The sequence below is a fragment of the Alexandromys fortis genome, unplaced genomic scaffold (assembly GCF_014885135.2).
Source record: "Alexandromys fortis isolate MF-2015 unplaced genomic scaffold, M_Fortis_MF-2015_v1.1 scaffold_107, whole genome shotgun sequence".
Lineage (NCBI taxonomy): Eukaryota > Metazoa > Chordata > Mammalia > Rodentia > Cricetidae > Alexandromys > Alexandromys fortis.
In genome coordinates this window covers 4,169,935-4,196,374 of record NW_026067987.1, presented here as the reverse complement: position 1 = coordinate 4,196,374, position 26,440 = coordinate 4,169,935, and the positions used below count along the sequence as shown (strand labels likewise).

The following is a 26,440-nucleotide window of genomic DNA, read 5'->3' as shown; positions in this document are numbered from 1 at the left end:
TAACCAATGGCACGAGCGACTGAACTTCAGATCGGTGGGTCTGGAGGCTTAAACAACTCCAGAATCATTTGTGTCTTTCTGTTTCTCCCAGCGCCAAGGCTTGGAAGGCCTCAGGCATGCCTGCCTCACCACAAGCTCCAAACCCACTTCCGGAATTCCCAGGGAGTCAACTGGCCAGTGTCCGAAGAAAGGAAGATGGGGCTATTTTGGCTGAGGTAGGACTGCATAGCCAGGACCTCTGTCTGCCACATCCTTCAGGTTCTAGAGGCCCCAGGAGTCTGCAGAACCCACAGGCACAATCAATAATTTCAACTGAGCTTATAAATATTAACTGTTTGAAGATACACCAGATGTAAATGTTTTTAAGTGTTTTTTAGGAGCATTTGGGGAAAAAAAATCTTTTTAAGGGAATGTCTTGTATGAATTCAATTCCAAACCATTTCTCATCCTCAATGCGTTGTGACTCATTATTTCTGAAGACTCAGAAGCTCAGAGCCCGTGTGCTGGGTTCACAGCACCCACCTCCACTTTCTTCGGTTTCTTTGGAGCTGCCCCACATAGATCCAGTTACCAGTCTCTGTGCTAGCCCTTAGGAAGCTCTCCACTCCATTGTCCCCGTTTCCATAGCAGATGTTCTAACTCAGGACATTATCTGTTCTCCCTCTGGATCCCAACATAATCATGCCAAAAACACAGACAACGGAAAATACTGGCTCTTTCGTGCACCCAAATGCTTCCACTGGGATTCCACTGCGTTCAGAGTCAAGTCTACATTCTTTGGGGGGAGGGTTACCCCAAATCTCTGCAGACCTGGGCTCTACCTGCCTCTCATGGTCAGCTTCTGCTCTGCAAGGCTGCCAGCATTCCACAACCCACATTCTTGCTACTTCGCAAACACCATTCAATGTAAGCTTTCCCTAAATCCTGACATCATTTCCCCTCTTCCTTTTTCTGCTATCTATCAGATGGATGTGCATCTAAACCTGTGTGTATTGGAGAGATAGTCTACAAAGAGTGGTTTTGATTGGAGAGTAGCCAACTGCTGCGATCAGAAGTGCCTGCCATAGAAAGCTATGAGCAGTTCAAAGGGGTTAAGGCAAGGGGGCAAATGAAGAGGATTGCATCAGACATTTCGAAATCTTCTTGACCGTAATGATTAACAAGAGTGGCGTCCGTCTGACTTGAACAGAGACAATGGCTGGGTAGACATCCTCGCAAAATGCCTTTCGTTAAATGCTGTGGTGGACTCTGGGCAAGTTTGTGGTTCTAAAGATTCTTTTGTGATGCTACGATCAGGCAGTTCTCCCTATGTAGGAGCCCTTCTTTTAGAACCTCCTTATTTTATCTACTTTTATCTTTCATTCATTTGCATGTGATGTGTATGTGCTCTTGTATGTGTGTACATGTGCGTGTATGTGTACATAGGCCTGTAGAGGTCAGATGCCCGTGTCAGGTGGCTTCCTCGGTCACTCTCCAGTTTATTTAGTTGTTTGTTATTTTTTTTTCCTTGGGTCAACATCTTTCATGGACCCAGGAGTTTCTAGACTCTCCCAGATTGGTTACAAACTCCAGGACTCTGCCTATCTCTTCCTCCCCAGCATTCAGAGTACAGACTTAGGCAGCCACAGCCAGTTTTACACGAGCTGGGAATCTGAACTCAGTCCTCAGGCTTACTGGGAAAACAGTTTACTGAGTCATTTCCACAGACTCTTAGGAGTCTTAAATTGTTGCTGATTTGTTTTGTTTTGTTTTGTGGTGATGGAAGAGTTCTGGTGTTGACAACGCAACTCCAGTTTTTGGTGGTGGTGGTGGGTTTGTTTGTTTGTTTGTTTGTTTGTTTTTGTTTGTTTGTTTGTTTGTTTTTTGAGACAGGATTTCTCTGTAGCTTTGGAATCTGTCCTGAAACTAGCTCTTGTAGACCAGGTTGGCCTCGAACTCACAGAGATCTACTTGCCTGCTCCCTCCCAAGTACTGGGATCAAAGGCCTGAGCCGCCACCACCCAGCAGCAACTCTGTTTCGATTCTATCAACTTTCATATTCCTTTCAGATTTGGCTTGCCATACCTTTTTTGTTTGCTTGCTTTTGATTTTGCAAGACAGGGTTTCTCTGTGTTACAGCCCTGGCTGTGCTGGAACTCACTTTGGAGTCCAGGCTGGCCTTGAACTCACTGAGATATGCCGGCCTCTCCCTCTTAAGTGCCAGAATTTAAAGTTGCACCCTCACTACCTGGCTTACCATAATTTTTAGAAATCGCCCTTTAGTGCTCTCGTTTCTTCATGCCAACCTAACACACTCCATAGTCCATGTGCTAAGCCTGTATAAAGTGCTCTAGGTATCTATGGATTGTCAGCTGTCTTCACTCTCCACTACTGTAGATTTCAGTTCACAGATTCCTGCTCTTCACTTTCACATCTTAAAACTTAGCTCGGACTTAGTTGAACTCAAGATGTGTTTTAAAGATAAATGAATGAGAGAACAAATGAAACTATCTTCATCTTTGAGTACAGAATCCGGGAAAATCCAGGGAAAGACTCGGGCCACCAACTGGGGACCAAATGGTCAAATGCCTGAGCCTGTTGGGGACTTTCCCATTCCAGCCATAGTAGATAGTGAGTCTCACCACCCATGGAATATCTAGGCCGACTTCTTTTATGGAAGACTATTATAAATAAATCTGGTGCAAGCTGGACCCACAGATAAGGAAAGCAATTGCATATTACTTATGGTCCCACTGAGATTTAGAAATATATATGATTACTTGGGAAAGCAGATAAAATCCAAAAATACAAGACTATGTCTCTAGGTACCTAGTATGTTAGCTCGTGTTCTGCTTCCAGCTAATATTCAAAGTGAGCAAAACCATATGTAAACCTCTCCTGTATAAACTGTCCTGTGTCCGAAATTATATTTAATCAAGTTCTCTTACCGGTAACTATGTCATTAAAAATCCAAATAAGTTCCATTTATTCGCAACCAACTTTGTCAAGCCACACAGGGACAGGTTCCTTTAAGATGTAAGTGTCCCTTCTGCAATGAATTGGTCCCCTCTGTGCCACACTATATAATGAAGCGTCCTTAAGGTTTGGAACATACTTATTAGATAAGTTATTGTTTTAGTCTTAGCGGGGTTAGAAGGGAAAACTGAACCCCAGCGCAGTGAAGTTACTTATCCAAGGTCACCCAGCTACTGATGCTCACATAGGACCAGGAATTAAATCTAATACCATCGTTAGTCCAATGTTATCAGAGAACCAAACCTCAGCCACGACCACCAATGCTATATGCTTATCGTTAAGTTACATTGACTTATAAGAATTTTGCCTTGTGCCCATGATGCATCTTACAGTTTTCATAGGCAACTCTCCTGTGTTTGAGTTTTATTTACCGGCAGGAATATTAGAAGCACGGGAAGAGAAAACACAGTGCACGAGTTTACCCCCAGCTTCCCAGCACCCAAGATTCTGATCAGAGCTTGCACAATCCTCCCTTTCAAAATTCTGCTAGCTTTTCATAGCGCCAACTAACCCACTTTTCAAACGCATTTGGTTTAAAGTGGTCATTAAAGATGAAGTGCTGTGAATGAATCAAAGATAAAACTTGGGATCACTCAGGTCTATGAGTAAACAGGACAGCTGCACCAGGGAACATGAAAAGGGGGTGCTTTAATAGAGGGGTGCTTGCCAGAACACCAGCGCACTTTGACCAGGAAAGGCATTAAACAGAGGGTACGATCAGCTTTCTTCCCCCAAGAGGCCCTAAACAGCATCCAGTCTCTGTTCCACACATGGTGTCTATATACAAGGCTGGAAGAACAAGTGTCTCACACTGCAGGGGTTGGTTGACATAAAGTCACGGGGTCAGCGTTGGCAATGACTCAGGACATCACAGACGATGAGCCCCTTTTCGGCACAAAGGGTTCTGCCTCCAGCTAGTATTCGAGGTGAGCAAAACCATGCATGAATCTGTCCTGTATGAACTGTTTGGTGCCAGAGATGACATTTAATCAAGTCCTCTCACCTGTAACTGTATCATTAAAATCCAAATAAAGCCAGGCGGTGGTGGTGCACACCTTTAATCCCAGGAGGCAGAGGCAGGCGGATCTCTGTGAGTTCAAGGCCAGTCTAGTCTAAGAGCTAGTTCCCGGACAGGCACCAAAGAAACAGACAAACCTTGTCTCGAAAAAAACCAATGTATAATATATATATATATATATATATATATATATATACACCTATATATACATATATATTTATATATATATCCACCTATATATCTCCAAATAAGTGCTAGGGAGCAAAGACACAGGATACTGTGAGGATGAAGTCAGCCTCCCGGAAGAAATAGCACTGCCATAGCAACTGATGATAGTGAACTGATGATGAACCATCAAAGTAAAAGCCACTTTCAAGTCAATGGAGCAGTGTGTGTAAAAGCACTGGTCTAGACAGCATCTCTATGACAATTATAAGAAAAGACCCCCACCCCCAGCCCTTCTGCTTCTACAAATAAAATTATCTTGAATGTCCGTGGCACAGCCCTATGCTAATACCGCACCAATTGGTCATGTGTGGTCACCAGACATGATGTGACTAGACACAGTAAAGGTGTGGTGGAAATACAGAGTACACATGCAGGATCAAATGTTTGTCCGGGGTGAGAAGAGATTAAGACAGCTCAACTGTTTTCACATTGACTACATGTTAAAATGATACCATTCGGATGCATAGGGTTTAATAAAATATCCTTAAACTGAATTTTATTTCTATTTATTTACTGTTGGTTTGTTTGGGGTTTTTTTCGAGACAGGGTTTCTCTGTCTAACAACCCTGGATGTCCTGGAACTTTCTTTGTTAACCAGGCTGGCCTCAAACTCACAGAGATCTACCTGCCTCTGCTCCCCTAGTCCTGGGATTAAGGGCATGTGCCACCATGCCTGGCTTCTTTTTATCTTTTTGAGGAACTATTATTTTTCAGTGTATGTGTATATGTGTGTTCCTGGGTGAATAGATATAGATGTTTCTCACATGTGTGCAGGATCCAAAAGAGGCCAGAAGAGGGGCCAGATGTCCTGAAAGCCACCATGCTGATGTTGGGAACCCAAGTCCCATCCTCTGAAAGAACAGTAAACCCCCAAAACACTGAGGCCGAGTTCCAGCCTCAGCTTCATTTTATTATTATTTTTTTGTGTGTGATTACAGAATGTTTAACTGATGCATGGAACTTTACGGTTCCTGCAATGCTTCTATTGAATAGTGTCGGTACACTCTTTTATGTAGTGGCCTTGAGTGTACACAATCTGGCTAACCTGGGTGGTAGGAATGGCCAGGAGGACTGGGGAAAAGGTAAGCAGAACAGAGTCCTGGTCTCCAGAGATGAGAAGGACAGCTGTGTGAGGGAAGACGAGGCAGGGTCCCCTGCTGGCTTCTCCCTCTGAACAGTCCCACACTGCATCCTTCCACTGTGCTCATGTTGCTTTCCTTGCTTTGAAGATTGTCCTCTCGGTAGTTTCCATGAAAGGGGATGTTAACAAGACAGTCTCTAACCAGGGACACACAGTTTAGCACGAGACACAGGCAAGCACGTGTGAAGAGTCCTCAACCAAGAAGGGCTCAAGGAATAAATAATTGGGTGCTGTTTCTGATTGACTGATGGACATGGCTAGAAAATGGGACGATTCCTAGACAGACATGCACATCAATCGTGAGACAAGGTGTAGGTGTGTGATTGATGACAGGGGATCTCAGAACCAAGGGCGCACACTATAAGGCTAAGAGGGACAGGAGAAACAGGCCAGTCCACCACCGTCCCCTGAAGACCTCTCAATGTTCACAAGCGGGTATTTCTTTTCCATGTGAGACACACACAATTCTCTTTAGCTTTCTGGATGAATAACGTGTGTCTCTTATACCTTCCATTCATAGAAGAAACCAGCCAGTTTCCTTAGGGATTTGGGAGAAAGAGGAAAAGCAGTGATTGCAAGCATTCTCTTAAGAGCACTGAGGGAAGCGAGAAACTCTGTGTCCTATCCTAGAGAGCCTCCCGCGTCGGCGTTTATTCCTGCTCCGTTCACAACAGCAAGGAGACGGAAGCAGTCTAGATGGCCACGAACACATGAAGGGTTCACGAAAATGTGACCCATGTGCACAATGGAATTTTTTTCAGCCATATAGAGAAAGAAATCATGAAAATTTTAGGGAAATGAACGGAACTGGGAAATGCTATTTTAAGTGAGGTGGTCTCAGAAAGACAGATCCTAGCTTCTCACTTTCCTATGTGTGCTTTTATGTTTTTCCGTGATGAGCTGAGGCAGGGAGACTAGGCAGGGGCACATGAAAGAGGGAAAGGGACTCTGAAGAATGGGCAGTGGCGAGGAAAATAGAACCGTGTGATGTGAAGTAGGCTGGGGTACCGGGGTAGGAGGGTACAGACGAGGAAGCAGGTGAGAAAAATCACTACAACTAAGCATGTTTGTGCCTTACAACATGTATGTAGATACCACAAGAAATTCTGCTTCTGTGAATGCTAATTTAAAAATTAAATTACATGTAAAATTTTGAAATTTAAGCTTTTATTAATTCTTTGGAAACTCCAGACATGATCACACCAACTCTTCCCAGATTTACCTCCAACGTTTTTTACTCCCCTAAACTTTATCTTTTTGTTGTTGTTGTTTTAATGAACCTATTGACTCTAATTTGTGTGGTCCAGATAGTCCTGGGTTTGAGGATGCCCACTGAAGTGTGGTTGAGCTACCAGGAGTTTTCAGAGGCCATCAACTGTCCATAGCTCCTCAGCTAAGGGTGAGGCTCATGGCCCCCTCCCCATTCCATGCGAGAATGTTGTCTTGCTTGGCCTCATGCAGGTCTTGTACAAACAGCCACAGTTGCTGTGAGTTCATGTATGCAATGGCCTTGTCACATCCCGAAGACACTCTTTCTACTGGTTTGTTTCAGCTTTATAAGGAAAATAATTATATATATATATATATATATATATATATATATATATACACACACATATATATATATACACATATATATAGTGACTTAATTCTAGAATTGACAATAAGACTGATTCAGCTGTTTAAGTTGCTGTAATTTTGTCCTTGGAAAGGTCGTTTAAGCTTTGCTACAGCACTGCAAGTTAATATTGCCATTGCTTCAGTTCTCAAGAAATCGAAGCCCTGAGACAGTAGCTAATCTGTCCTGGAGCTCGTGACTGATAGGTTCTTACTGGCTTCAAAACCCAGGCAGAGGCTTGGGTCTGCCACTGTAGCTCATCCCTCCCCACAGAGCTTAGCGCTCCTGTGCTGAGCATTGTCCATATGTTTCATTTATTTTAAAGACAAAATCGTTAAGAAAAAGTAGGGCAGAAAGTTGGCATCTCCTGTTGCCCTTGCTGAAGCCATGGTCAACCCCACTGCATCCCTTGGCACCAAGGCTATGGTACACCCTTGAGACAAGTCTTCTTAAAGCTGTTTGTGGACAAAGTTCCAAAGACAGCAGAAAACTCTGGTGTTCTGAGCATTGGAGAGAAATGATTTGGATATAAGGGTTCTCCTTTCACAGAATTGTTCCTGGACTTATGTGCTAGGGTTCAACTTCAGCCGCCATTATGGCATCGGCAGCAGGTCCGTCCATCTACGGGAGAAAACTGAGGATGGAAACATCCTGAAACATCATCCATGCTCTGGACTCTTGTCCAAGGCAAACGCTGCAGCAAACACAAATGGTCCCCTGCTGTTCATCTGTGCTGTCAAGGCTGAGTGGACGAAAACATGCAATCTTTTGGTGAAAGAAGGCATGAGCATCGTGGAAGCCATGGAGCGTTTGGGGTCTAGAAATGGCAAGACCCGGAAGAAGGTCACCATAGCCGGCAGGGGAGAACTCTAATGGTTTTGACTTGTAGGCCCTGCCATTCTCTCTGTAGGTCTGGACAGCACCCCCGCCTCATCTGCTAACAATACCTATAATCTATGCTCTCACTGAAGTTCTTTGAGTTCCATATTTACCTCCATATCAAGTCTAGCTGGATTGCAGAGTTAAGCTTGTGATTATAAATTTAAAGCTAAATAAGAAAAAAGAATAATTAGGACACTGGAAATTATCTACTTTGAAGTAGTTAACAAAATGAAAAATTGTTGTTTCTATGTATTGTTGACTCATAAGGAAAGCCATTTTGAATCTCCAAGGGGACTTATTTTCTTTCACTCAGAAGTCAGTCCATACTATTTTAAAACATAAAGCAACACGAAAGCCTGCTTTGCCGCTCACTTCCTACAGGGGTTCAAGAGTGGACGGTGTGTGCTCATATTAACCCTCGAGGTCACAGTGCACTGAAATAGCTGCTAATATTGCATCAGAAAGGAGGGCCGTGCTTGCTACATCCTTCCTACTGGAGGGACCACTCTAGGTGTGATAAAGGTCTATCACTCAGACCAATCTACTGTGAGAGATGCCTGTGGGCCGCAGGTCAAAGCAAACAAGAGCCAGTGTGGGTTGGTGTTGACGTCAGTCACACCGTTGGCATGACCAGCAGGAGGGCTTCTCTGTTTGTCCAGACAAACTTTGCTGTAAACCCAGTCAACGCCAAATTTACATTGGGCCACCCTCAGCTCCTCCGCTATCATGACCTCTCACCCCCAGTGTTCAACCTGCAGTGACCTTGCTTGAAATCAGAAGAAGCCAAGCCCTGCGGTCTTTGTGCAGGTTCTAGAGCAAGCCCGTGAGATGAAGCGCGCCATTCGGGCGAGCATGAAACACTCATGGAACCTCCTTGGGCCTCGGCTCCCTAATCTGTAAGTTGAGGGAGTGTGATAATACTCATTTCAGGAGAGGGAGCAAGGGCTAAACGGGTGTACATAGGACTGTAGAAACGGCGGGGGTACCGGAAGTACAAGCTGCCATTTTTACCGTCCAAAGCAGGCCAGGAGCTTTACCCAATCACAGCCACTTCCCAAGCCCTCTCCTCCGCCTTCACATACCCAGCAGTTTATACTTCCCAATCTCCACGGACTTGTCTGTTTGTGACATTTCATATAAATGAAATCATATAACATGTAGTTTGTTTTGGTTTAGGTTTTGGTTTTAAGACAACAGGTCTAGTTTTAGGAAAAGATACTAAAGAAATTTGTTCATGCAAATATGTTACACCAGATTATGTTGTGCAATTGAAACCCTGGGGCACCTAAGAATAATTTTCTATGAAAATATGTTTTATAGATATTTGCATGATCAATTATGGGACTAAATAATTTTATTCAGAAGAGTGTAATAAAAAGAACAATGGATCTTGGATGCAAAACACCTAGTGTAAATTGTAACTCATGCATTCAATATCCTTGTACCTTAATGCCCAGGTTTCTTCTTTCTCTACTTCCATTGTAAAATAACCACAACCTCCAAGTCCCTTTTAGCTCTAAGAATCAACTGACGTCTAGTTTCACCCTTGGGCTGATGTGATTCTTACACAGCCTTGAAGTCTTGCAGCTGGTCTCCCAGAGTCAGGATGGATTCCAAGGAGCAGAAGACAAATGAGGATGCCTGTGCCTCTGGTTTGGGAATTAAAGACATTTTCCAGAAAGGCACCGCTCTCTCGTCGACCACAAATACGATTAAAATGGAAAGTATTTTTTGAATGTGGCAATGAATGAAAGAATAACGTTGTGCTTATCACCCTTGCTTCTTAGTTATCACAGAGCAGGGTGTCCTGACGCCTCTCTAGGTAAACCAGATTCTCCTGAAGCTGGTAAGATCTGAGCTGGCCAGTCTTCAAGCAGCCCAGGGGAGTAGCAGACAGTTCCTGTTTATTGCCAGTACCTGAGTGAGAGACCACTAATTAGGGAACATGGAACCAACCTTGGGTCATTTTTGTGGGTTACATGCTGGCCCTGGAGAAGGTTGCCTTGTTACTGGAACAGATTCAGCTTTTTTTTTTTTTTTTTTTTTTTTTTTTTTTTTTTTTTTTTTTTTTTGCCAGCAGTAAAGATGCCCACTGCCCTGTGGCTTCTCTGATTACAGGCTCACTCAGGTCCCCTGGGATTTCTTTCTTCTAGGTCAGTCCTCTTTATCAGAGGACTTAATGGTGATCTCTGGATACTCATTCCTTTATAGGTTACCAATTACAGTGGGGTCACATTACACTCTGGCCCCATCTGAAAGGGCTATTGAGATTCTCTCTGCATACTGTACCCACTCATAAGGCTGGACATGGCCCTGTTTTATAACTATATAGAAACTGGGCTGTAATACACAAGGAAAACTCAAGAATGGGCCTGTCAATTGCACACTTTACATGCCAAGATATTTAAATTGCCTTTTGCAATTCAACACAGATTGTATTTCTAATTTACAAATGATGACCCCATGCCAATAGAACTGGTGAAATAAAACCAAACTCTAACCCACTTGGGTTCCCTTTCTAGCCTTGGGATTTTTTTTCCCTTAAATTAGAGTTTGTTTCCCAATCTATTTGAACAAAGTGAGAGATATCAGCTTTCACTGTAGCCAAAACATTTTACAGGAGCTGATGAAAAAAAAATCACCATGAGGTAGATAAGAGGGTACACATGGTATCACCACAGGGTCAAGCGAAGGTGAAGTTAAACAAACATTTCTCCGTAGTCTAGGTTGAGCGCCCCATCCTTCTGCTTACAGGATGCATAATTCTCAGAAATCAACCTTCTTGCTTGGGTTCCTGTTTCTATCTCCACACCGACTAAGTACCAGCTCTAAGATTAACTGCTGCAGGAAGGGTAGAGCTCAAACATCCTCACTGCCTCACTGCCAGGACAGGGTTTGTGGGTGTGTTGCATGCTTCACACTGAAGCAGGTTTGTGGTACTTTTACAAAAACTGGTCTCTGCTTCCCAAAGAACCAGAGAAACCATTTTTTTCTAAGCGTTGCAATAGTCAATAGGGCCAAGGTAAAGCAAGGATTCAGAAACTGACATCACTGCCTGCCTCCGAGTGACTTTAATCTCCTTGTTAGGGCACCGGTCGAGGACGAGGGTGTCTCTTTATGTTCCCTGCAAACATGGGAGTGATCCGATGTTGTCATTTGACTGCTTTCGAGAAACACGGCATCTATAGCTTGGATCTAGGCTAGATGCCTGCATGCCTGACTTCCTGCTGAGATCTACAGCAAAGAATGCAACAACAAGTGGACAGGAAACCAGACACCTTGCAGAAACTCAGTCTTGGTAGATCTACTTCGATACAAGCTTCCCAACCTTGGACTACTGCCATTGGGAACCAGATAATTCTCCCTTGAGTAGAATTTCCCTGCCCATTGGAGGCTGCTAAGCCCATCTCTCCTTCCTCTTCCTAGATGCCAGCAGCAATCCTCCTAACATTAAAAATGTCCCCAGACATTCTTTTTTGACAATCATTGCAGGAGTAAGGCACCTGAGTCACTCAGAGGATCTGAAATGGGTTTCTAGTTATTTAAAAAAAATCCCATTTTAGGGCTGGTGAGATGGCTCAGTGGCAGGATGCTTGTCATGCAACCATGAAACCCCAGTTCAATTCTCATAGTGGAGGCAGAGAACTGACTCCTGAAATTTGTCTTCTGACCTCCACACACAAACCAGGACCACATCTCACACTCAAAGTCACATACAGGCCACACACACACACACAACAGTAATACGTAAAATGTTTAAATCATATTTTATGATTTCTGTTTGTTTTTTTCTGTTTTTCAAGACAGGGTTTCTCTGTGTAATAGTCCTAGCTGTCCTGGAACTCACTCTTGCAGACCAGGCTGCCCTCGAACTCACAGAGATCCGCCTGCTTCTGCCTTCCAAGTGCTGGGATTAAAGGCATGCACCACTGCTGCCTGGCTACATTTTATAATTTCTTTAGATCGAAGGCCAGGGTGGTTTGAGTAGACTGCTCAAGGCTCCTTTCCCAGTCTATAAAGCACCAGTCTGGTTTTGCAAGTTCCTGACTTATCTGAAAGGAGGGGCGTTTTCTAGTTCAATAATCAGCAAAATCCTGTCTGAGTGGTAAACTAAGTAATGACCCTGGTTCGAGTAATATTTGGATTCTTCTAGAACATATCGCTGATTGATAGTGAAAAGAAAATCCATTTCTCAACAATTTCGTGCTAATGTCATCAAAGTGATGACTGATTTGGGCCATTCAACTCTCTCTGTCACTGACGAAAAGGACGCCTGTGTTCCATAATGTGCCATAAGGGAACAGTAGATGAGATTCTGTGTCTGAGCTGTTGGACAAGTCAAAGGGCTCCTTTTCACGTCTCTCTCCTTCTCGCCCCGCCCACCCAGCACACAGGCATGCGCATACCTTTGCGGCCTTTATTAATCTAGATATTTACCTTCTCTGAGCTGTCAACTTGACTTGTGATTTCGTTGGTTCATTTGTCTGTTTTGGAGACTGTTTGTGTGTATTTTCTTTGGGACAAGGACTCTGAGTGGAGCTTAGGCTGATCTCAAATGCAGGACGGCGTAGCCCTCCTCAGTTTGCGGGCGCTGCCATGGCTGCCTAAAGGAGTCAGGAATGTCTTCAAACCCGCTCTTCAGACAGAAGCGAAGCTTGTGAGACAGTGTACGTCTCTTCTCCCAGGGGTATTCTTGGAGCAGAATCTAAAACCACCAACAGAAAGGGGCATTTAACATTTAAACACACACTTATTAAAGACAGCAGAATACATTTTAGTATGAGCATTTTAAGGTCAAAGGACTATCTTTGTATGTAGTACACTCTCAAATACCTTCAAGGGAGAAGGGAAACAGTTCTCAAAAGCACACACATCCTAACATTATACATACATATATATATATATATATATATATATATATATATATATATATATGTGTGTGTGTGTGTGTGTGTGTGTGTGTGTGTGTGTATACATATATATACACACACAACTCATCTAGGCCTTTCAAAAGCAAAAAGTCCTGTCATTAAAACTTAGCTCATCCACACCTGCCAACCCCTTAGTGCAGTTTGAAGTCTCCGAGCAAATCTCAGTCTCTGTTGTAAGGAGACTTGTTCCTTAATTTTAAACCTTACAAAAACTTTCTCAACAATCCATAATCCAGCTTGTCTGTGGAGTTTCGGTAGCCCCAACACTGCTGTCCTTTACCAGTCAAGTTAGTCCTCCTCCCTGGGCACCTTACACCTCTGCGGACACTGTTCGGGTGAAGAAGGAGTCTTCTTTTTAACTATGTCATTTTGTTTTCTGACTTGGTTTCAAAGGTCTCCTGAGTTTTTCTGTCTGTAAAGTCCTGTCCCTAACCAAGAAATCCCAGAATCTACACATGGAGCTGAACTTGATCGTATTCTTGACTCTGGATTGAGAAAGTTGGCCCCAGATGACAACTTTCTCAAACACATGACATCTCCCCCTCTATGCTCGAGTTTCTGTACATAGGACTTATGAGGACAATTTATATAATACATGAAACAGAACTGCAAGTTTTTTTTCTTTTACAAAATGTTCATTATGAACCTAATATAAACAGATCCTTTGTAGAAATAACAGCTGATTTATTTGATAGCGTGTCATGCTTAAATTTATGTATCAAACCCAATATGCTACAGGGTGTCCAAATATTTGGCCAGACCATATTCTGGATGTTTAAGGATGAAATTAATATCGAACCCAGTATGCTAAGCAGACAGACCTCCACAATGTATGTGTTCTACACTGTTAGAATCTGAACCGGAGTCAAAGGCTGGTGTTGCCTCAGGAATCAGCGTTTGGGTTAGAATGTCTGCTCTTCGGTTGCGTGGTGGCCTGACAACCTTTGGACTTGAAGTGGGATGCCTGCCAATCTTCACAGTGACAGGATAAGCCAACCCGTTATAAAAACTCTCCCTTTCTCCTGCAAACATGGATGGTATAGATTTAATATGCATGTATTAATAATGGCTACAAAGTCATTTCTAAGCACATTAAGCCCAGCAGCAGAAGATGGAACACCAGAAGGTAACATTACCCATAGCTTCCCAGATCAGGCCAGGCCGCTGCCTCTATTATAGGTCTAGCCTAGGGTACTTGCTGGTGGGGTTGCTTATTTTAGGTTCGTTTCAATCAAGGTAAATCTGCTTCTTGGAAAACTCAACCGAATGAACTACACAACTTGAAGTTTCTGGCTCGCTGCTTGCCAGGCTCTGGGGTGCTGGGGCAGAGAGGAAAACAGAAGGTGGGGACAGCTGCTGATACATTGTGACAACTAACTTTGGAAAGTCTTTGCAGGCTTAAACAAAGTAACAAATGCCCTCCTGAAATGAAGCTAATGAAAATGATAAACACAATTTTTTTACAAAGAAAAAATGCCTATCACAAATAGAGTATGGTTGGTAGAGAGAAATGGAATGAAGGGGTTTTTTTTCTTTTTTACTTCATTTGGCTAATTAATATTACTAAGTAACTAGAGTTAGGACATTGTGACAATATATTTATATATATCATAACTGCTTCTTTCAGTGGAAACAGAGATTAAAATGAGACGACTTTCAAGTTGTTCAAATATTCCTATTTGCACTGTGAAATGTCAAATGTGAACTGTGGAATTGCAAAAGCCAGTTTCTAATCATTGCAATCCAGAAAATGGGTTGGTTTTCTAGAAATTCCTGGGGCTAATAAATATGTTTATTCAAATGCAAAAATCCTTTAAAGTTTGGCTACTTGAAGCTATCGGTTGACTTTGGTTAAAAGTTAATATATGTCTTTCACTAAGCATCAAGCTTCTATGCAAGTGTGTGTGTGTGTGTATGTGTGTGTGTGTGTTTAATTCAGGTTACAAAGCACAATGGTGGTGGGAAAATATTTATTTTGCTCTTTGCTGTGGCACTATCACTTCTCACTAGTTCTGTGTCTTCATTTCAATGTCAGAATCTTAGTTTGTGACCAAAGAATTCATAAATACTACAGTCATTATGGCCTCTGACTGAACTCCTTTCAAAGATGTGGCATCCTGGGACAAACAAAAAATGAGGACATGATTTATCTCAATGGAATTAGTCCTGCTTTGTTGTTTTTACAAAAAGGAAGATGAGAGGACCCCCATTTTCACTGTTACTGGCCAGTGAGACAACTACAGAAATCAAAGGCCGTTGAGTCCTACCTCCCTCAGGGAGACATAAAACCAATAAACACTAAACTGAAGAAAGACTCATTGTTGACACATGGCATGTGTCTTTGTCATAAACCTTGTTTGGAAGAACCCAAACTCTGGAAAGCGGCCAGGTCTCTGAACTCTGTATTACCATTCAGGTGTTCTTTTAACTTGCTCGGCATCACAGAAACCTTGGGGAGGAGATCAAGTATGCAGGGTGAGAATCCCAAGAAGTGGGAAGAAAGATACAAATGAAATAGATAGCGCAGCAAGCAGGCCAACAGTGCAAAAATTCCGTTAGAATAGTTCTCTCTTCAGGACCATCGCTGCAAGCCACGAGCTGGACCCAGTCCTCCAGACTCACAGATGCACTGGGCTTGGAAAGCAATGGACTTGTTTCATACACTCTAGGGGTGTGTGTGTGTGTGTGTGTGTGTGTGTGTGTGTGTGTGTGTGCATATGCTACAGACTCTAACTATTCACTGTGGCTATATTCTATAAAATATCTACAGATACTAAATAAGCAAACGTTGAAGTGTTTCTCCTAAAGAGAAATACCGGGTTACATCCCTGCTAGCCTCTGGTTGAGGCATCTTGTTAATCCATCCGTGTATAACCTTGTTTTACATTACTGTCTCTTAAAGACTCCTTACAGCACCTCTGAGACTATTGCCTGAATGAAGTTTGGCTAATCTAGCAAATGCATTTTTTCTCTCCATGGTACATCATAACTTTCTTGGGCTTTGGAATACCAGACAACACCAGCCCTGTGCTTAGAGCCATTTTAATGTTAAAATACTAAAGAGTATAGAAAAGTGCAGCCAAAAAATGTGGCATCAAATAAGTTGCGTGTGCTGTGTAAAGGTCATGTGTTGATCCGTGAGACCTAAAACAGCAAAGCAGTGTGTGTGCTTGTTGGACCAAAGTCGGGAGCACACATAACATGCAATTCAAATTTGCCAGCCCTCTGCACATGTATGTGAGTAACTGCAGGGACAATGGGATGCTGTTCGGGACAATTAGAAATAAACCTTCAAAATTAGATCTATCTAGAAGCAATGAGGTCAGCTGTGTCTTCTGTACAAATGAATGAATGTCATGGTAGGGACCAATAGTTAGCTTGGCTGGTTTGTTTGGTTTTGGGTTTTTTGTTGTTGTTGTTGTTTCTGTTTTTATTTTGGGGGAGGGGTGGTTCAAGACAGGGTTACTCTGTGTAACAGCCCTAGCTGTCCTGGAACTAGCTCCTGGAGAACAGGCTGACCTTGAACTCACAGAGATCCGCTTGCCTCTGCCTCTGGAGTGCTGGGATTAAAGGCCACCACTGCCTGGACAATATTTATTAGTGCATTTATTAGTATATATGCATAGCACAGGGTGCACAAATATAAATCCCAAGAGCTTCCCTCAAGGTATGCATACATGACTGGGGAGCCAAAGCACTGCTGGATGAAATAGTAACTAGGATGGTCAGGAGAAAGTCAGCCATGGCTGAGTTTATAGCACGTGTTATATGAAATGTGTGCATATTTTTATTGCTGTTATGTATGGCTATTTTATGAATTACTTTCAACACCAGCTTTTCAGGGAAAATTGAATTAAGAGAATAGCTGGGCACTGTTCAATTGCAAAAGATCATAGCCTCATGGGACTATTCGAGCCAAAATTAATTAAAGATTAGATTTTTCAGTCCCATTAGCCACATTTCAAGTGCTTAAAAGTGACATGTAGCTAATGGTTACTTATCTGACAGGGTGGATATAGAACATTTTTATAGTATTAAAACATCCCATTAAAGATTGCTTATTTAACTTCTGAGATTTATGTGTGCGAGAAACCAATCAATGAGGAAAATTCATAAATGCTAAAAAAATAATCTCATGGGAAACCATACAGACTGATTTAGATTTCTCTTAATAACTTGAAAAGGAGCCTCGTAACACTCTGCGCCATCTCCCTGTCTCTGTCTCTCTCTGTATCCCAGCAATGTGTGCTAGAACAGCCCCAAACCATCACAGCTTCCCCAAAGGTCCCCCAACAGCACTGGTATGTCTATGATAAATAAATAGCAGTCCTCTGACACCATGGGGCTCAGGGAGGGCTCATCACACATCAAAAATAAACTTAGTCTGTTTTTCTGAAGGCTTTTCCACTCGATCTTGGCCAAAAGCAAATCCGATTGCATCTGTTTCGGTTCATTCTCACGGAGCCAATAAAAGTTCAAATGTGCCAAATGTGAATGAACCCAGAAGACAGAACTGGCCAATTAGATTGATCATGACGTCATTCATCAGTCACTTACTATGCAAGCTTTGTAATATAAAACTCATTTCTCTAGCATTTACCAAGTTCCTTAAAAACTTCTAAACATTGTTCCGTGTACCGTGCGACCCTAAACACCCTGGGTAGCTTTACAACCTACTTCTACATGTGACAGTCATTTGTGAGGGCAAGGGCAGAGGACAAAGGGAGACCTTCTCCCCAAATCCCGTGCTCTCTGGGCCTTAAATGGACAGTTTGGCGGCAGGCTGCTCCATTTTCAGATCTCCATGTTAAAACAAAATGTTCCAAAGTATGCCGTTTTTCAGCCTGTCCTTCCATTCCCGGCTCTCTTCTCATTTCTAGCCTGGCTTGGGAGGCACTGGCCCTATCTAGAGAGATAGAGGGGAGCAGAAACAAGTGAGGGACTAGACACAGCAGTCTCCTGGATGCTCCCCGAACTCTGTCTTACACTTAGGAAACGGAAACACAGTTTCGTCCTTGAGCACAGTCTTGATAACTCCTCCAACTCTCCCATCCAACTGAACGATGCTCACACAAAAGGAAGAGCATGCCTGTTAACTTCTCATTTATCATCCCAGCACAGACACCAACCTGTACAGCCAATGGGCCTTCGAAAATGCATGGTAGTTACTAGCTTGATCTGAACACCGTGCCAAATTGTTCCCATACCCAGTAATTTTCTGTCCCATAAAGGCTACAGAGAAGATGCCACTTTGGCCCTGAAAGGAATAAGACATCAACCAAACGTGGCCTTTAGTAGTGCAACTTTGACCTAGAAAATGAATATCTGATCTTGTCTGAAATTTACCTGATTAAAAAAAAAAAAAAAAACTCCATTCTGAACTTCTAAATCCGAAGATTACTTGGGAGAGAGCACCGAGGAATTGATTATTCCTCCTGAAGGCTGGAAAAAGCTTTCCCCATCCTTCACTCACACCTTAGAAACTAATCTGACAGACTGAAGAGCTCTCTTTTTTCTCAATATCTTCTCATAGACTTTTTTTTTAAGACAGACACTTCCACTGTAGCTCGTCCCAGAATTCACAGCAGCTATTGCGCATCATCTACCTGAGTCTGGAATTAAAGGTCTGAGCTACCTCATCCTAGAAGTAAGACGGATTCTGGGTGGGGCTAAACTGAGCACATTGTTAGTAACACAGCCTGCACCACCTCTCATTGAGGGTGCAGCATTCGGCTTTCACAGATACGAGCTCCCCAGAAGAAGGGATAATAACAATTTTTAACAGCCTCGACCTTAACCTCCCTTCATATACAATTTTGACTGTTATTTTTAAAAACTGCTTTTGAGCATAACTAAACCCTGTCCTCACCGAGAACATGAAACGTGATTTTTCACTCCAAACCCTAAGACACTGAATAGGCAAGTTTGAAATCTGCTGGCAGAGGCTGGTTATCGGCTGACGGTAGGACTCCAAGGACAAATTCCATCTCTAGACATTACGGTCTATAAGAAATAACAGAATGCGTTGTTTCAGCAACGTGACTCGCGAGCTTCTCCTACAGCTCATATGGGAATCATGATTACTTATGATAAATAAGATGGATAGGGTTCATATTGGGTGACAATACTACCAATGGAAGAAAAGATGCTATCTTACCAAAATGTGTATGTGTGTTTGGACATTTGTGCATGCCTGTGCATGTGTGTGTGTGTTTTGTGTGTGTGTGTGTTGTGTGTATGTATGTGTGATATTTACCAGCTGGGCTAGACAAATAGCTTCTGGCTTCCTCTTCTCCTGGCCTTTGACTATTTGACATTGGGGTTGCACAGTGTGTTAAGGCTGCAGTAGCCATTCTAGGAAGTTAAGTAACGTGGGTGGTCACCGTCTTCTTCAATAGGCTCTAAAATCATGTTTCTCTGATGCCAGAACCTGTCGAACCTGAAGGCCCTTAGGGAATAACTTAGTGGTCCCTATGGGTGGTTTTCTTTTAAATTATGTGCTAAACAGTGTAGTTACAAGGCAGACGTACTGAGGGAGTTGGCATAAAGGTATGTAACATGGATTTCTCAAATTATTGGTACTCACTCTATTTACATAAAAACAATTTACCTAACACTTATAACCACAATATAGTTGCAAACAAAACATGAAACCAGATAAATAATAAGAAAAAAATATGCCTGGCAAGATGACTAACAGGTAGCACACAAATCCAATGACTTGAGTTCAGTCCCCAGAAATCACTTAAAGATGGGAGGAGAGAATGAACTTCACAAGGTTGTCTCTGACTTCTACAAGCCAACCACGGTGCATGCCCACTTCCTACCGCACACAGGCCATCCTACACATGTGCACACATGCACACACACACATACAGAGAGCAAATTCAGCTGGTTAAACTTCCCTTCCACTGAGCTGTGCTTGTGTAACAATGCAGAAAAATTAATAAGAAAAGAACAAAATCTATTAGAGTTAAAATCCAGGCAATTGCTAGTTCAAGCTATTGGTCCAACGTTTTGTTTTTTAATATAATTTTAAAACAAAAATATTCATTTCTACTTTAAAGAATAATCAAATTCAGAAGAACATATTGTACAAGAATCAGATCTGCACTAAATAACATATACCCCACAACCAGCACTGCTTCATTGTTTATAATCTAAGCTCAAAACTCAAGTTCTTTACTTCATCTTTATAATCTCTATACCATATTGTTTATTTTAACCTGCTACTTAAATGCAAGAATTTCCCAAAGGATTGAAGATATTAACTTTATCAGCAGCGAACTTGAAATATTATGAGCTTGTCCCAGAAACAGGCATAAGCAACTAAATTATTGTTATATTGAGAGTCAACTGGGTAGATGGGAATTTTCCAAATTAGTTTCTGTCTAAAATACAATGTTTACTAAAAGACAAGTAATATATGTATAACACACACACACTTGTGGCTGTACATATAATATTGAAACTTGTGTGATGCTTAAACCAACAACAGATTTTCTTCAAAGACTATTCCTTCACAGAGATGGTTTAGTATTAGCACACAGTGATAACAAAGGGCAGGTTACTGGTAATCACTTTTAATGCTGCTGATAATTTCTGTATTGCTACACAGAGAGCTGACCCAACCTAGAGGTCCAGCCTCCATCTACCACCAAGTTCAACTACTGGATTTTAGATACTATATAATTGCAGAAACTCAATGTGCATATAGATTTAAAAATAGATTCCTATTGCAGGTTTTTCCTGACTTTTCCAATATTTAATTTTTAAAACACACACACACACACCAGTGTTTTGCATGCCTGTACGTACATCACCACATGCATGCTTGATATCTCCAGAGGTCAGAAAAGCATCAGATCCCCTGGAACTAGAGCTACATGGTTGTGAGCCACCATGTAGGTGCTGAGGACCAAACTCAGGTCCTCTGCAAGAGTATCCAGTGCTCTGTGGCTCAGTTATCTCTCAAGCCCCCCTCTGCTAGATTTTGGACTGTTCATTCAAACATAAAAGTACAGAATCATGATGGAAACTTAATCTGACTTTTTAAAAAATGCTTTTAGCTTGAAACTTAACTAATTCTCTGTAATAACTTTGAGTACTCCATTCACTCCAGAATTTCTGATGGATTTTGGAACTTGCTCATGTTCATAATGGTCGTTGGGGGGGGGGTGGCTAAAAGTTCTTTAATATCTTCAGAAATGCCTGAACTTTTTGCTCATTTTGCTAATGGCTCTGGCTTCCAAATTCCAAGTTTGGGCTAGTTTTGATCTCATTTGGGGAATGTATTCAGAACATGACCATGCTGCTGTGTTAGCTGTTCCAACACCTTTCTCTGATATGTTCACACCCCATCAGGGATGCTAATTAGACATAACTCTGATCTGAGAAAGAGTAAAAACAAGCTTGAGTCTCTACCTGAGACTTTCTTTGCAGCTGATAAGCCAACACGCTCACCAGTTCAGAGACTGTCACGTGTGTTGGGATACTAGGATCGCGAGGTAGCATTTCACCTTTGGAACCTGAAGTGGCTGTGCAGCAGCTGGGCCAAACACACCTGTGCTTCCCACGCCTGTGCACCTGCGGACTAAGGCCTCCGTATTGTGCCGTGATGACCGACAAACTTCTTTACCGTAATATTTTCACCTATCCAGTCCCCCACAGTGATGCAAATGTCCTCATTCTAATCCTCTCTACCTGTTCATAAACAGCGATATCCTGGGACCAGCTCGTATCAGCTGTCAAGGGCTGACGGTTAGGCAGCCTCTCCTCCCAAACTGTGTTTAGTAATATCGCACTTGTGACTTAACACCAGCCTGACAAAAACATTTGCAACACGGAAAAAGTTCAAGCACCTTAAATGAGGGGGACCTACCCCTTCTTCTTCTGCGGGGCCTGTTTTTCACAAGTTCCCAGCAAGTGACTGGATGTGTACATCTGCTCCTGTCTCCCTCCCACACTAGCTCTCTCAGCTCAAGGGTGAATGGAACCTCCAGAGCACATATGAAGGAGTGATCCAAAAGGGGCAAGAGCCCACTTAGAGGTTCATGACGGAGACAGAAGAAGAAACAGTGTATAAGTACTAGAACACACGGTTAATCAGTGTGTAATGTGAGAGCAAATGTCCTCTGAACCAAGAGTCAGTATCGGCCAGGGACCCAACAAAGTGTTCGCTGAGATCTGAGTAATCAGAGTCTTGGGTAGCTTGAAAGCGATAGGAAAGACAGCAGCCATTCCCAACCCTGGGATCATAGACCAAAGTGGGACATACATAGTCAACCACCAGGGCTCTCAACCTGTGGGACACGACCCCTTTAGGGGGTTCAAACAACCCTTTCACAGAGGTCGAATAGCAGACATTCTGTATAGCAGATTTTATATTATAATTCATATAGTATCAAAATTACAGTTACGAAGTAGTAATAAAAATTTTAAGGTTGAGAGTCACCACAACATAAGGAACCATATTAAAGGATCGTAGCATTAAGATGGATGAGAACGACTTCTCTAGATAGCAAATGTCCAGAAACGTGATAAGTCATACAGAAGCAAGAGAAAATAAAGACCCAGACATCTTTCTCTGCCTACCCACCATGGGGCAGCCAATCAGAGAGCAGAGTGCAAGTGCTAGGATGATGTAGGCATTGAGGTCAGCTCTCACGCTACAAAGCCAAGAACACCAGAGGAGACAGACCTGGTCGGTACAGCATAGGGGAACAACCTACCCAGGCTCATGGTCTCCTTCCCCTCCAGTATGGACTTACTTTATGTGGTCGTAAGTATGGACCTCTATGTGGTTGTAAGAGCAGGTAGGGCTCAACTCACTCACCATGCTTTCACATTATTTGTTTGATTTAAAAAAAAAGCAAAAGATCAGTTTTCAAAAGGAGGGATGTGCTGTGGGAGCACATTCTGCTCCTTCAGCCAATAGCCTTTAAGATACCAGCCCACTTGGACGTCTCATATACTGTAAAAGCAGCTGTAAACATGCACCCACCCTTCTTCCTCCCAGCATTCAGTTCTGCCTTCCCTGGCTACCTAAGTTCTGCTCTAACAACAGGCCAAAACAGTTTCTTTATTCATTAGCCAATAAAAGCAACACATAGACAGAAGGACCTCCTACACCAGGGACGTGAGGCAGAAGGGTGGAACTTGATTGAGGCTAGCCTACCATGACCCCACTTTCAAGCAGAACTCAGATGGAAAGCATTTTCATTATTGATATAGAAAATCCGTACAGGTTTAAAACTAGAATCGCAGAGTGGAAATGCACTCATGTTTAACAGGCAAAAATGAAGCTTGTACACGCACTTCTTTTAACAGAATAGCAACGTCATTCTAAGGATTTTGCAGCTCTTGACTAATAGACAGCCAAGCCAGAGATTCCTGATGGCTTAGCTTGAATGTATGGTGGATGTTCTCCTGAGCTCGTCACTCTACAGCTCTTGGTGAGAAAATACTTGACTTTCACTTTCCATCTATGGTACAGAGATAAAGAAAACTCATTTTAATATTGTAAAAGTTAACCAGACATAGCAGAGCGTGTGTTTAATCCAACACTCAGGAGGCAGAAGCAGGTGGATCTCAAGGCCTTGTGAGTTCAAGACCAGCCTGGTCTACATAGTGAGTTCCACAACAGCCAGAGCTACATAGTAAGACCCTGTCTCAGTGTGTGTGTGTGTGTGTGTGTGTGTGTTGTTGTTGTTGTTGTTGTTGTTGTTGTTGTTGTCACAATGCCCTAACTCTAATTATTTATTAAAATAACAGCTGCCACCCCCACCCGGAGAAGTGATAAGTAACAGGCAACATCTCTGTACTCATGATTGGCCAATGTTACAGTTGGCTGGGGCTGCCCTAAGAAACTACCACAGACTTGGTGGCTTAAACAGTGTGGCTCTTTTCCTCCCAGTTCTGAAGCCATAAGACCAAGAGATGGGTTTTCCTAAAACCACCCTGCTCAGCTTGTTACTATGGGTTAGATATGGTGTCATATTGTTTTCCAGAGTGGCAATATAAAAAGACAAATAGGACTTGATGAAAGGTCACTAGGTCATTGGAAGGGTGTCTCAGAATTAGCATATTTCTCCTTGTGAGACCCCTGGTACTTCACCATGTATTCTCTCTGTCCCCCACACTCCCACCACGGTGAAATCCAACTTCCATTAGAACTTCTCCAAAGCTGATGAGAAGCCAGCATCATGACTTAAGATAAATAAAATACAAGATTCTCTTTTTTAAAGTACCCAACCTTGAGCATTTCATTACCATAACTAAAAACAGATCAATGCGCTGACAGGTGGCTGCTTCCTCCCAGAGTCTTCATATATTCTTCCCTCTATATCAACCTGCAGCTTATTCTAAAATTCTTGCAGAGGTGTGAGTCATATTTGATTAGAGTCTATCCATATAAACTTACTTCCTTTGTTGCTGTAGGACAATGGTCTGTACCCTGTCACTTGTATTTTAAATAAACGCTGATTGGCCAGTAGCCAGGCAGGAAGTATAGGCAGGGTGACCAGGCAGGAAGTAGAGGTGGGGTGACCAGGCAGGAAGTAGAGGCGGGGTAACCAGGCAGGAAGTAGAGGTGGGATAATAAGAATTCTGGGAAGAGGGAAGTTTCTGTTAGCAATCCTCACCCAGACAGAGAGGAAGCCAGACACAGAGCAAGCAAGATGTGACTGCCTCGCCGAAAAACGTACCAAGTCATGTGGCTAGCACAGACAAGAATTATGGGATAATATAAGTTACAAGAGTTAATAAGAAGCCTGAGGCACTAGGCCAATTAGTTTATAATTAATGTAGACCTCTGTGTGATTTCTTTGGGACTTAATGACTGCGGGAAACAGGCAGGACAGAAACCTCAGTCCTCTCTTAAGACTGTCTCCAAATGCATTGACGTTCTGGGGTGCTGAGTGTTCAACCCAAAAGTGTTGAACACAAGTTTTGTGTGAACACAATTCATCTCCCAAGAGCCACTATTCATGTCACTTCTTCCTTGCCATGTATCATACCACAGTGACCTCAAAGGAAGGAGCTTTACCCTTGGTCTCCTTTGCTTCACCCCACTCTTAATGTATCATCCCTCTGTTCCTTTCTTCCGGCTCAGCTTTCTATTTTCACATGCATTAGCCAAATTACCTGATGAATTACAGCTGGAAAGAATTTGATTCTTTCAGCATGTGTGGCTATTAATCTCCCCAGACACTGGAGCTTCCTGGAGATAATGCCCGGAGTGAGAGAGGACTAGAATGCAAGAGTTCCAAACATCTTTCGAGCCAGACATAGGGGTGTCTGAGAGAAGGGGAAGGTTTGTACTCCATTTCGGATAAAGAGGAGATGGTAGACGGATACATCACAGGGTCCAGCACCTGGCCAGGCGCATGGAAGGGGAGGCTGATTTCTTGTAAATTCCCTCCTGTGCTGAGGCAGCTGCCAAGCCTGCTACTACCATCACCTAGCGCGTCATCATGGCTCCTGACATTAATGGCCTCTGTCTTCATTCAGCCTGAAAGTCTTGCCCTACAGACTCCCAATGTGACTTTGTAAAGGAGGTTTTGAAACAAAAACAAAAACAAAACAAAACAAAACAAAACAAAAAAAAAAAAAAAAAAAAAAAAAAAAACTCTTCCCCCAAGTTCCCTTAAAGAATTTCAACAAATTCTTAATGTTCTTAAGGGGGAGGAATCTTTTCTTTTGTCACGGTTTTAGTATTGATGTTCACAAACTAGAGCCTGGGTGTTGAGATAGGGTGCTGCAGGCTGCGTCCCCAGCACTTGGCCGCCCGCATGGCTAGCTTATGCCCCGAAATAATTACATGGAAACTGTATTCTTTTAAACACTGCCTGGCCCATTAGTTCCAGCCTCTTATTGGCTAGCTCTTACATATTGACCTAACCCATTTCTAATAATCTGTGTAGCCCACGAGCTGGCTTACCAGGAATGATCTTAACCTGCGTCTGCCTGGAGTGGGAGAATCATGGCGACTCACTGACTCAGCTTCTTTCTCCCAGCATTCTGTTCTGTTTACTCCGCCTACCTAATTTTCTGTCCTATTAAAGGGCCAGGGCAGTCTCTGTATTTAACCAATGAAATTAACACAAAACAGAAGACTCTCCCCCCATCACCTGGGGGCAAACTCTGCCCTGTTTGTGGACATCCTGTAGAATGAATTTTTTTTTTTTTTTTTTTTTTTTTTTTGGTTTTTCGAGACAGGGTTTCTCTGTGGTTTTGGAGCCTGTCCTGGAACTAGCTCTTGTAGACCAGGCTGGTCTCGAACTCATAGAGATCCGCCTGCCTCTGCCTCCCGAGTGCTGGCATTAAAGGCATGCACCACCACCGCCTGGCTTAGAATGAATTTTCTTTTCCTTTTTATTTTCTTTTGTTTTGTTTTTTCAAGACAGGCTTTCTCTGTGTAACATTGCTGGCAGTCCTAGAACTAGCTCTGTAGATCGGGCTGTGTTGTAGGAAATCGTACAGCCAGCCAATCGCCTTTAAGTTAATTGCCCACTGGGGCGTGGCCTCTTACATGATTTAAGCCCTTGTAAAGCACGCATCTGCTCTCTTTTCCAGCTGCGGGATTCGGTTTTGTTCTCCATTCCAGC

General features: G+C 42.8%; 1 long non-coding RNA gene across 2 annotated transcripts in view; it reads right to left on the bottom strand.

The window, feature by feature from the left end:
• Positions 1–25,849, bottom strand: part of LOC126511969 (uncharacterized) — a 59,747-nt gene extending 33,898 nt beyond the window's left edge. Inside the window, exons 1-2 of one of the 2 annotated variants that reach the window (XR_007594842.1) lie at positions 25,774–25,849; positions 12,340–12,607 (exon numbers count right to left, since the gene is read on the bottom strand). This is a non-coding gene — a long non-coding RNA (uncharacterized lncRNA). Of the gene's footprint in view, positions 1–12,339; positions 12,608–13,654; positions 14,636–25,773 lie in introns of those variants that run through there. The other variant, XR_007594841.1, reaches the window with a different exon arrangement.
• Between the last annotated feature and the right edge of the window lie 591 nt (positions 25,850–26,440).